Source organism: Myotis davidii, unplaced genomic scaffold (assembly GCF_000327345.1).
Source record: "Myotis davidii unplaced genomic scaffold, ASM32734v1 scaffold420, whole genome shotgun sequence".
In the NCBI taxonomy this organism is placed as follows: Eukaryota; Metazoa; Chordata; class Mammalia; order Chiroptera; family Vespertilionidae; genus Myotis; species Myotis davidii.
In genome coordinates, this window is record NW_006294421.1 from 439,727 (window position 1) to 452,199 (window position 12,473).

At 37.1% G+C, this 12,473-nt stretch overlaps 1 protein-coding gene across 7 annotated transcripts in view; it reads right to left on the reverse strand.

Annotated features, from left to right (window-relative positions):
* ARHGAP24 (Rho GTPase activating protein 24) overlaps positions 1-12,473 on the reverse strand; it is a 537,541-nt gene that overhangs the window by 367,483 nt on the left and 157,585 nt on the right. The window lies entirely within an intron of this gene.

Below are 12,473 nucleotides of genomic sequence, written 5' to 3' on the forward strand. Positions count from 1 at the left end.
AGTAGGAATGGTATTACCAATAAACAGCTCAGGTAATGAGATATTGACTTTTGTAGTGTTGATGGATAAATTCAAATTTTTCCATAAACAAACAGGTTTTTCTTTTTTAATCAGAAAAGCTAAATACAATTTCTAAAGCCTTAAAAATGCAGACACTTTTTAAAGCCATCAGTTTTCTTAGGTAGATAAGTGTCTTGGGATCCAGTGGAGATGCATGCTCACTTTTACATAATGGCTCTCATTTACCCCAACATTATGGAAAATGTGTTCTTTGCATATTAGTTTATCCACACAATAACTTCAGGCAAGTCTTTTTAATTTGAAAATTTATTGTCCAAATCTCTATGCCCACAAGGTCACTTTGGGCAGCAAAGACTTTGATAATACAAAATATTCACTTACACACTGACCTGAAAGATTAATCCCCATTCAAATATTCTTCCCAGCTCCAAAAATAGCAGTATCACATAGTTACAAATATGAAATGTTTCATATTAGACAAAATATGCTCATTTACGTAACTTTATTTCAAAAGAAAGTCCTAAAAAAAAACTTGTTTATTATTATAAAACTAGAGGCCCAATGCATGAAATTCGTGCAAGGGGCTCAGCCAGTGCAGACCTGGCTTTGTCTGGAAGGTCATCTGGAAGGTCATTCTGCTGTCCGGTTAATTAGCATATAACACTTTTATTCTTATAGATGAAGTTCTTCCTTTAAATCAACTGACCTTTTTCTATGTCAAATTTTCTTTAATAATGAGCATCCTCTGCTCTAGTATTATCATAATTTTTAGATGAATAAACTGATGGCAAAGGCAGTCTTTCTCAATTTCTCTCATATTCATAGAACACTACACCAAGAAACTTTACAAATCCAGACCTAACTGACTTCCAAGTTAATGCTTTTAAGCATTATGTAGTCTTATTTTCCAGGAGAAAATAGTAAGAGCCACCATATATAAGGCACAGTAGTACAGGGTCCTAAAGAGAGTGAAACAGACAGTAATTGTGAATGGAAACCATGGGAGCTACTAACATACGCAAGATCTTTGAAACCGAGAACACCTGCTCACCATAGCAGCAAGAATTACTACAAGTATGCCACTTCTTCCTAAGGAGCTAGAAACCAACTTGAGAGATTGAGTTCTGATATTCTTAAATTCATCTTCACCCTTTGCATCCAATCTACTTCCTTTGAGGATACTGAGCCAAATCCATTAAAATATATTATTCTGGCTGGGTAACCCATAGGTGTTACCAAGGGCATAGCATCCTATGTTACCCCTTCAATTCAACACACCAATGCAAACACTCTGCTAGACATGAGCAATAATAAATTGATTCAGATTTGATCTATGTCCCCAGGGTGCTCACAGAGATAAGCAATGCTCACTAAATTTCCCCATGCCCCAATCACTATGTAGCCTAAAAATATGCATTGTGAAGAGGCTAAAAGTAAGGTAAGCTATTGCAGATAAAGTACAGCTTGATGACATTTAAGCTGAAAGTGTCATAGTGCTAAGCAATGCAGGATTTCTTTTTAGTTCATAACCCAAAAAAATACTTCATTGTACTCTACAAAGGGAATGCATTGGTTTGTCCTCGCCACTGTTGTAAAGGAAACAACAGAGAAGGTAGAAAAGCAAAAACTACTCATGTTTGAAAGAAATGAAAGCATTCCCAGGTTAGTTTTGTTTTTTAAGTAAGAGCATGCATTTCTAGGACATTTTAAATCCGTACAAAGTTGCCTTAGAAATTGATAAATATTGGACTGACAATGAACTTGGAGCATTTGCAGAAGCAGTGACAAAAAACTCGGCCCTAAAACAAGTAACACTGCTATTCCAGAAGAGGGTGGGGCATGCAGAGGAGGATCAATTGGACTAGGACAAAGCAAAACATTCGGATTAGAACAGAAATAATGTCATTGTTCCCACTGGCTAATGGTGTTCACCAATTTCTCAATGAAGAAAAAATTCAGTTTATAGCAGCACCCAGTACATACTATTAATATGATTCAGTCTATGTTTAATGAAATAGATCATTGCATTAGGGTTCTCCTTTTAGAATGTGACTTATTCAATTCCTAATTAAATAACAGTCACCATTATTCTGGTACTTACTGTATGCTAATCACTTTTCTAAGTATTTTTATACATAATTTATTTATCACTATAACCCTTTGCTGTAGGCAATATTATTTTTCTCAGTTTACAGATGGAAAATTGGAACCACAGAAAGGTCAAGTAACAAGTTGAAGGTTACAGGTAATGGGTGGAGGAGCCAGGATCCAAACAAGGCAATCTGATTCCAGAATTCATCCCTTCACACTGTGCTGCCCACCTTTCTAAAGAAAATCCATAGGTTTGATTACAATAATACATTAATCTCAAAAATGTTAATTGAGTACTGTCAGCCAGGTATTATATTAAGCATGTGGTTACAGAAGTGCGTACTACTGGGTACATGTTTATATGTAAAAAATAAATGCAAAAGGTCTCACTATATATGTGACATCAGTGCAGAGGATAAAGGAGAATGATCAACATATTATAAACGGTTTGGCTGCTTTCCCTGACTGTAGCACTTAACTCTGTTGCCTCTATTCACAAGAATAGGGGGGCATTAAGTTATTAGCATTCTTTAAAAAGTTCCATATTAACATATTTATTTTCTTAAGTGCTACATATTACAACAGCCCTCTTCCCTCTCTCCTTTCTTTTGTGATTCCTTTCCTTCATCTTCCCTTCCTTCCTTCCTACTTAACATCAAGTCATATTTTTTGAGCAAACACTAGAACAGACCCGTTCTGCTTCTCCTATATAATAAAAGCCTAATATGCAAATCAACTGAACTGCAGAACAACGGTCACTATGATGCGCACTGACCACCAGGGGGCAGATGCTCAATGCAGGAGTGGCACCCAGCCCACAGGCCCAGGCCAGCCAAGGCGGGTGCCAGCGAGAGCCTTCCGATTGTCCCACCCATTGCTCCGCAGATCAACCCTGATCGCAGGCCAGGCCTAGGGACCCTATCCATGCACGAATTTCATGCACTGGGCCTCTAGTTCATTATAAACATGTAATACAATCTGTTAAGGAAAAAAAAAAAAGGTCTTAGATAGATGACATCTTTAAATAGTTCAGAAATTTTCATTTCATTCTTGGATTTCTCTTACTCTTGACACATTTTATAGCTTCCCTTTTATAACTGAAGATCCACAGGCAGGAAGAGGAGGCACACCTGCATAAACACCAAGCCCGGAGCTTGGAGCTGGTCTGCAGCCAGCACCGGGCCTCCTGCTCTCATATTCCCTCTCACTTGAGCCCCATCAACACCTGAGGGAAATCACATGGCCCAAGAATGAAACCCTGAGAAACTTGGCAAGTGTGGCCAGGGCTCCAACACCTGGGCTGAATGAGGAAGTATCAAAATTAATATGTGACCGTTTTCAGAAACTTTCCTTTTACTTTCCTATGATTGAATATTCATATCAGGGTGGCTGAAGAGAGACAGATCCACAGAGAAATATCTGGGTGAGATTAAAATGAACTGAATTTACTAAAGATATTAGGGAAGGGGTACAGAGGCAATGGATGGTTGACCTTTTTCAGTGATATTTGATGACCTGATACCAGTGAACTTTTAGGTTGTGTGGATTTTTGTTTGGGGAAATTCTTACTTTTTTTTTGGAAGATCTTTATGGTTAAAATAAAAGGAACCCAAAGGGACAGTGGTGCCAAGGGCACAGCTGCCTAGAGGGAGGTTATCCTATGTATTTCATTAGGTTCACTTAGGCAGAATGGAAATGGCCTGACCATTCTGGCTCTGAGAGAAGTTCTATTATTCTCATTCCATTTATTTACTATGTCTTCTCCATCTCTTAAGAGAGAATGATCTTAGGTAGAGGGAGCTAAATTCAGGCCCTGTCTTGGAAAAGGCAAAAAGAGCTTCACAGAACTACAGAGAAGACACCATTCTACATTTGCAAAACCCTATCACAAAGTTCTAACAACCCAGTGAAGGAAGTGAGGCATTTCCTATTATCGTACCTCATTTCCTTCAAGACTTCCTCAACTGTCACCACACTGGTCTTTCTTTAGCAACTCTTTACAAAACAGCAACCATCTTCCACCTTGCCTTCCAGCCACTCCTATTTCCTTGGTGGTTTAAGTTTTCATCAAAGTGTTTCACTCCATCTGGCTTATTATGTATTTATGTATTTATATGTTGTCGGTTTCACTCTCATAGAATGAAAAGAGTGACTTTGTTTTGTTTGCTGGCTTATCCTTGAATTTTAGAATAGTTCCTGTCAAATTTAGTCAATGTCTGTTGAATGAATAAATGAATAAATATAAGGACTCGGAAGACTGTGACTTGCTCAAGTTATAAAGCTAATTGGTGGAAAACTCTAGACTCAGACTTTTGTCTTAGAAATCTATATCTTATGCTCTTTCTATAGAAATCTTAAATGTCCCTTTGAGGCCTGATGCTCCAAAGGGTGAAGATATTTGATGAAGTATTTAACATGCAGTAAGTACTCAATAAATGTTGTTGCCTCTGAATCTGAATAGCTGAGAATGCTACCCACCATATAAATGTTATGATTTTCCACTTGCCTGAAACTCTTTGAAAGAACTTCAAGGGAAGAATGGTTTGTAAGGAAGTCCAAGGTGAATAAGAAAAGGAGGTCAGCTACTGCAAATACTCTAAAATTCTTAAAGGAAAGCATTGCAATCGCCATAAACACTCTGGTGACTGCACATACCCAACCTGATTCTCCCTAGTAATTTTTTCAGGGTGAAATGTACTTTTGCGTTGTTGAACTTAATGCATGCTTTTTGTAGAAATTCAGAAATGCACAGAAAAACGTGTGAGAAAATCTAAATCCCCTGCATGCAAATCCTCTGTTTAAGAAAATATGACATCCCTCAGTATATATTTTCATTTCTACCACATACATGTATATAATGCATTAAGATTTTCATGTACATACTGCTTCACACCTGCTTTTAAAAAACTTAATAATGAATCTTTACCATTTTTCATTTCATTGAGTACTCTTATAACATGAGTTTAAATTACTGCATATAGCTTTTTGTATAAATGCAATATATTTTATTTAATCATTCCATATTTGTAGATATTTTATTGTTCCTAATTATTTACTCTTATAAACAAACCATGAAAGTGAAATATAAATAAATGTTTGTAAAATTCTCTGGTTATTTTCTTAGAATAAAACCCCTATTTTGAAATTGCTGGCTGGAAAGTATAAACACTTTTGAGGTACACTGTGGACCTTATATCTATCTGGGAAGATTATATTACCTTAAACTCTCTTTAACAATATAGTTCCCTGAGGTTTTACCAATATTTTATTATTTAAAATGTATTTTCTAACTTGATAGACAAAAATAATCTCTCATCCTTTTTTAAGACAAAAAATGTGTTTGTTACAGAAAACATGAAAAATCTAGTCATGAAAAAGAATAAAATAAAAATTACCCATATTCTAATACACACAAACAAATACTGTTAATACTGGCATGAATACATTCAGCTTTGGCTCTTTGTGTGCATATATGAATAGCTATAGTCATATATCTAAATACAATGACAATTGTTAAGTGGGATGGATGGCATCTATATCTTTTAAACTAATAATATCATGAACACTTTCTCCTTCCTATTAGTTGCTCATCTATAAGAACATTTTAATGGCTGCTTAGTGTTCCAGCATACAAAAGACTTTAGCTTTCCAAATCCTGATTACTGACTATGAAGATTAATTCCAATCATATCATTTGAAGCTTACTTAATTTTGATAAATGAATTTTTTCATAGATTTAGTGACCATGGGTAATTCTTCAGTGATTTGCCTCATCTATATTTTTTTTCAAAAGATATGCCCATTGTTTTCTTGTAAGCATTGGGTAGCTGGAGATCCCTAAACCAGGCAGGATAAGCAACAGATCATGGAGGCGCTTTTCACGTGGACATGCAGAGGAGAACAGCATTGTAGTCACCCCAGTTCAAAGAATCTCATTCAAGCCTAGTGAGTCATCTAAGCCTGCTACTGGAAAACAGGAAGTTTCAATTTCCAATCCAATTTTGACATCATCTGCTTTAGTAGTCTAAGACAACAAGTAGTTCTACAGACTTCATTCCGCGCAATAGATGGGATAGTTACTGAACTGCCTTACCAGGATTTGCAAAGATGCGCACCATCTTTTTAGCAGTCCTAAAAACACTAGGAAAGGTGAATGAGTCTCCATTTGCTCAGTGTATTACCAGGTTTCAACTTAAAAATAATAATGTTTCCTAATGGAAGCTTCAACTTTGAAGAAAAAAATTATATGGATATCTAATTGATTCCGATAGACTAGCCCATCATCCCTAATAACCTAAGTAACTACCTGAATTTGCAGAATAGAAGAACAGTCCCTACACAGATGCATTTTGAAGGTAGTCAACTACCTCCAATATGTTCTTACATTTTCAGCACTTCAAATAAATGATATTATCAAAGACAATTTATTATGTGCATTTTCTTATCCTCCAAGTTAATAGAGGACAAAAGGCCATGTTAATTAAGTAAAAATTTAACTTTAGTTTCTTCTGAAAATGGAAAATTTTAGTTTGCTTACAATGATTAAGCAGTTTACTTCCTCATAGTGCCATGAGGTGTAACTAAGTAAATGGGCTGGTGCATTTAGAAAAGCAGCATCTTGCCCATAAATGTGGCTGAAAATGGGTTTTTATGAGCTTGAAATAGAAAATAATCCCTAACGTATTAGACACTTAAACAGGACAGCTTGATGCAATGAGGTGACAATGATTCATCAAAGATACTTTTCTCAATTTCATGACAAAATACTTACTGAAAGATTTCTCTCTAAAATCTAATATTTGGGACATACAAGGGAAATCCTTTTTACCAAGGAACATCAAGAGAAAGATATTCAGAACTTTCTATGGCAACAAAAGAGAGGCCACTGTGTGATTCCCCAAAGCAGCTGAATTAAAAATACCACTGAGGATTTAGTATAAGACAATAAGTTACTTAATTTTGGATTTATTTGTGCATTATTGTGCTGTTTGTTTTCACTTATACCTTAATTTAAAATCATATTGTAAAATAATTTTAATATAGACTAATATGTGAACTACATGAGTTAAAAAATGGTATTGTGGTGAGGAGGGAGGGTGTGGTAGCAACACTATTAGATTTTTGTATGAAAATTAGTCTATTGAACGCCAGCAACATATTTGTATAACTTAACTCTGTGTTTGAAAGCAGCCGGACATTCTTACAAAATAGAATTATGATTCCTTCCTTTACTAGTAAAACTTGTAAAACAAAATAGTTGGTGGAAGAATGATTAATAATGCTGTAAGCTTTGAAATCACTTTCTCTCCAATACCACTCAAATGTTTCCTTAAACTTTTGTGTTTCTTTAGAAAAAGCGAGCCTCATAAGCTGTCTATCTGGCCATTGGCTTTGGTGATAACATTTTGCCTTGGAAATTATGTGAGATATGACATATTTTCCCCTTCAAATTCTACTTCTTTTTTCATGTTTAATGCAGAGTTTTATCTGGAAATAGTAATGTAAACATCTCACTAAAAACCCTATTACACAAAAGGATTCTGGCTATCTTCCCTTTTCCTTACTTAGAAAAGCCATGCTCCCCAACTCAATTTATAGATTCAATACAATCCCAATCAAAATCCCAGCAAGTCGTTTTGTGGATACCTACAAATCAAGTTTATGTGAGAGAACAATGACCCAGAAGAGCCAGCACAACACGATACTAAAAGAGAACAACAAAGTCAGAAGATGGAGACTACCTGACTTCAAGACTGACTATAGAGCTATGATAATCAAGACAGTGTGATATTGGCAAAAGAAATCAATGGATCAAAATGGAGAGTGCAGAAATAGACCTCCAGGAACATAGACAACTGGTCTTTGACATGGGAGCAAAGACAACACAATAGAGCAGTGGCTCTCAACCTTCTGGCCCTTTAAATATAGTTCCTCATGTTGTGACCCAACCATAAAATTATTCTAGTTGCTACTTTATAACTGTAATGTTGCTACTGTTATAAATCATAATGTAAATATCTGATATGCAGGATGGTCTTAGGCGACCCCTGTGAAAGGGTCATTCGACCGCCAAAGGGGCCCCGACCCACAGGTTGAGAACCGCTGCAATAGAGCAAGGATAGTCTTTTCAAAAAATGGTGCTGGAACAACTGGACATCCACATGCAAAAAAAAAAAAGTTACTAGACACCGACATTACACCCTTCACAAAAATTAACTCCAGATGGATCATTGACCCTAATATAAAATGAAAAATGATAAAATGTCTAGAAGACAACATAGGAGGGACCCTAGATGATCATGGGTATCATCATACCTTTTATAGATACAATACCAAAGACACAATCCATGAAAGAAATAACTTATAAGCTGAACTTCATTGATATTAAAAAACTTCTGCTCTGTGTAAGATAGTGTAAAAAAATGAGGTAAAAAGCCACAAACAGGGAGAAAATACTTTCAACAGACACACTGATAAACAAGTTATCCAAAATATACAAAGGATTCTTGAAATTCAACTGTAATCTGCTTTTAAAATGGGCCAAAGATCTTAACAAACACCTCACCAAAAACATACAGAGAGAAAATGAGCCTATGAAATGATGCTCCATATCGTAAGTTATCAGAGAAACGCAACTTAAAGCAACAATGAGATATCACTACACACCTCTTAGTATAGCCAACACTGACAGCACCAAATGCTGGCTACACTGTGGAGCTCTCATACACTGCTGGTGGGAATGCAAAATGGTAGTCATTTTAGAAGATAGTTCTGCAGTTTATTACAAAACTAAACATACTCTTTTCATACGGTCCAGGAATCATGCCAAGATTTCACCGAAAATGACAAAATTCAGTATTAACTGAACCTAGGTATTTTCAACATTGTTAATATGCATATCGTGAAAATAATTCTTCAAGAGTTCTCAACTGAAGGCACTTGGCAATGTCTGGAGACATTTTTGTTTGTCACAACCTGGGGAGAGAGTGCTACTGGCATCTGGTGGGTAGTGACCAAGGATGCTGCCAAACACCCTGCCATGCACACACAGCAAAGAGTTGTCCAGCCTCTAATGCCAATACCACTGAAGTTGACAAACCCTGCTAAACATAAAGAGGGTTAAAGGGGAAGTCAAATAGAAGAGGTTGCTTCCTGTAACACTGAGCGATTAGTTATATAGTGAATGAGTTTTGACATAGGAGGAATATCAAAGTTTGTTTCCAAGTGTCCCTTTAGTCACCCATTTATCTATCAAATATTTTTTGAGCGCCTATTATGTGCCAAGAACTCTGTGAGTTCCTAGGAATACAACCTTCAACTGAATATAACAGAATAAAATTTTGCTTTCACAGAATTCACATTTTAGTTAAGAAATAGAAAACAAAATAATAAATTAAAAAATACTGACTGTAATGAATGGCATAAAGGATAGACACAAAAGGGGCTCTTATAGAATGTTGAGAAGAATTAATTAAAATGAATAAAATATGCTCACCATGTCGTAATATGGCTGCAGTGTTTGGGTAAAATAAATACATTCTTTTGTGCTATAAAAGCCACCCTAACAGCGTATTCAAATCTTATTCACCACTTACCAACAATCTTGCTGAGGAAGAAAGGCTGATTTGAGCATCCATCTCTTAAATCCTTTTATAAATGATCACCAGAAGGCAAAACCAAAAAGACTTTTCAAGCCTTGCATAATTTGAATACATTGCCCCAGGAATGTTAAAAAAAAATGTTTTTGTGGGAGTTGCTAATAGAGTTGAATAAGTATAGTATATTATGTGCGCCTTCCATGAAAAGTATATTGATTGAAATCACATTACCAAGGAGAAACAATCCAAGTTCTTCAAGTGAGTAGCTCAACACAGAAATGCCTGAACTATGAATATACTTCACACATGGGTTTTGCCTTCCCAAGAAAATTAAGTGCTTTTTCTAAGACACTTCAATGCAAAGATTATTCTATGTCACCTTTGAATGTGCTGTGCCTTCTAGATCTCTCCCTGTGATAGACTCAGGCCCCATCTCCTCTATCCTCACCCAGTTACACAGTGGCCTTCCTATTTCTTGCTTTTCTGAAACCCATTCTCCACGTAGTAACCACAGTAAAATTTTTAACATAAATTGGATTATATCACTCCCCTTAAAACTCTTCAATACATTTTCCTGTTACATAATAGGAAAAACGAATATCCTTAATGTGCTTAACAAGAGCCTAGATTATCTGGTCCCAGCTACAAGAGGCTTCTGCCCCTGTCGCTGAAGTGCTCTGCATCAGTCACAGTTATTTCCTTTCTGTGTCTATAACAAACACCCCAACCTCTTTTCCAACCCATGGCCTTCGCACCTGCTGTTTCCTTTTACCATCTGAACCTTAAATCTGCAACCCCATCTCCTAGTTCTTTATTCCAGTACACTGGCTTTTTTTTTCCTCTTTATATCACTTGACACAATTTATAACTATATATTTATCATCTGTGTTCTCAAGTAAGATGCTAGCTCCATGAGGCAGAAACCCTGACACCTGATCCTCAATTTTAGTCCCAACATCTAACAGGTTGTTGGGTATACCATGAGGGTGAAATTTATACTAAATGAATGAACATTAATGTGAAATGAATTCATTTTTTAAAAATGGTGTTACCTTTGTAGAGCACAATTTGCAAAACATCTACCATTACATACTTACAGAATGTATTAAGGGCATCCTATATAATAAAAACCTAATATGCTAAGTTTCTGGTCATCTGGTGACCAGTCGACTGTTCAACCAATCAAAGCATAATATGCTAAGGCTGCTCAACTCCTTGCTATGATATGCACTGATCACCAGGGAGCAGACGCTCCGACCGGTAGGTTAGCTTGCTGCTGGGGTCCAGTTGATCTGGACTGAGCAAGATGGGCCAGACACACCCGGGAGCCCTTCTGCGGTCCCTCTCCCGCTGGCCAACTTCCCAAGTCCCTCCCTGGCTGGCCCTGATTGCCCTGATCAGTACTGGGTGAGATGAGGCCAGACACACCCTGGAGCCCTCCTGTGGTCCCTCCTCAGCCCTGATCCCTGATCCCTGATCCCTGATCGTGCACTGGTGGGGTCCCTCGGCTTGGCCTGCACCTTCTCACAATTCAGGACCCTTCAGAGGATGTCCAAGAGCCGGTTTCGGCCCGATCCTGCAGGCCACTCCCCTCGGGAGGGCGCCAGACTCAGGGCTCACAGCTGGGGATCCTTGCTGCAGCTGCTCCAGCCTCTCCCAATTGGACTGATTGGGCGAGAGCCTGCGGCAGGCTCAGTGGAGCTGGAATTAGTGGGAGCAGGAGGTAGGAGATGCAGGTGGTGTTGGACTGAGGGTTTTGTCCAGATCCCTGCAGGCCACCCAGAGGGATCCCACCCATGCATGAATTCGTGCACTGGGCCTCTAGTACTATATAATAGTAAATAGAAATAGTAGAATTTTACTTATACTTGAATTTTACATGTAGAAATTGTGATACATATAATATAAAACTGTACATCCATTTAAAGCAATTCACATGTGTCTCTTAGGGGAAAAATTTTTTTCCCAATAAAATCATGAGGTGCAATGTTATTACATCAATGTCACCAAAGTGTGGTTTTTCATATAACATCTATTATGAGGGGTCACCTGAGTAAACAAACCCAATGAAAGTTTCCCATCCAATAACCAAAGATTTCCCTGTAAGGTAAAGAGGACTCTGCTCTATGAATCTGATGGACCAGGTTAATTTTCTGACATTGTTTACTGATTTCTTTTTCCCAGAGAAGACACACAGTACAGAGGGAAAAGGACTGAAAGACCAAGAGGAGCTGAGCTCTGTTTCCAGCTCTTAGGGAAGGTGCTCAACACCACTAGGTCCCAATACCCTCATTTTGTCTTATGTTTTAATACTTAAAACAGCACCCTATCCTAAACATGTCTCCTGAGTAAGAAAGCTATCACTTCCTCTCTTTAACTCCTCCTTTCTCTCACTGATAGAGGCAGGACAGACCATTAAGCCTGTATTGTCCTATATGATAACCACCAGCCACACGTGGCTACTGAAAATTTGAAATGCAGCTAGTTGAAGTGCTTGGCATGTAAGATACACATAGATTTTGAAGATGGAACAAAGAAGAAAATGTAAAATATCTCAATGATTTTTATAATCATTACATTAAAATTTTAAATTTTTAGAAGCACTGGATTAAATAAAATAGAATAGTAAAGTTGATTTTGCCTGTTTATTTGATTCTTTTAAATTAGTCTCCAGGATTAAATGTACTCACCATTAAAATACCAATGGCATATTTCACACCTACAACAAACTCTCCAAAAATTCATACAAAATAAAAAAAGACC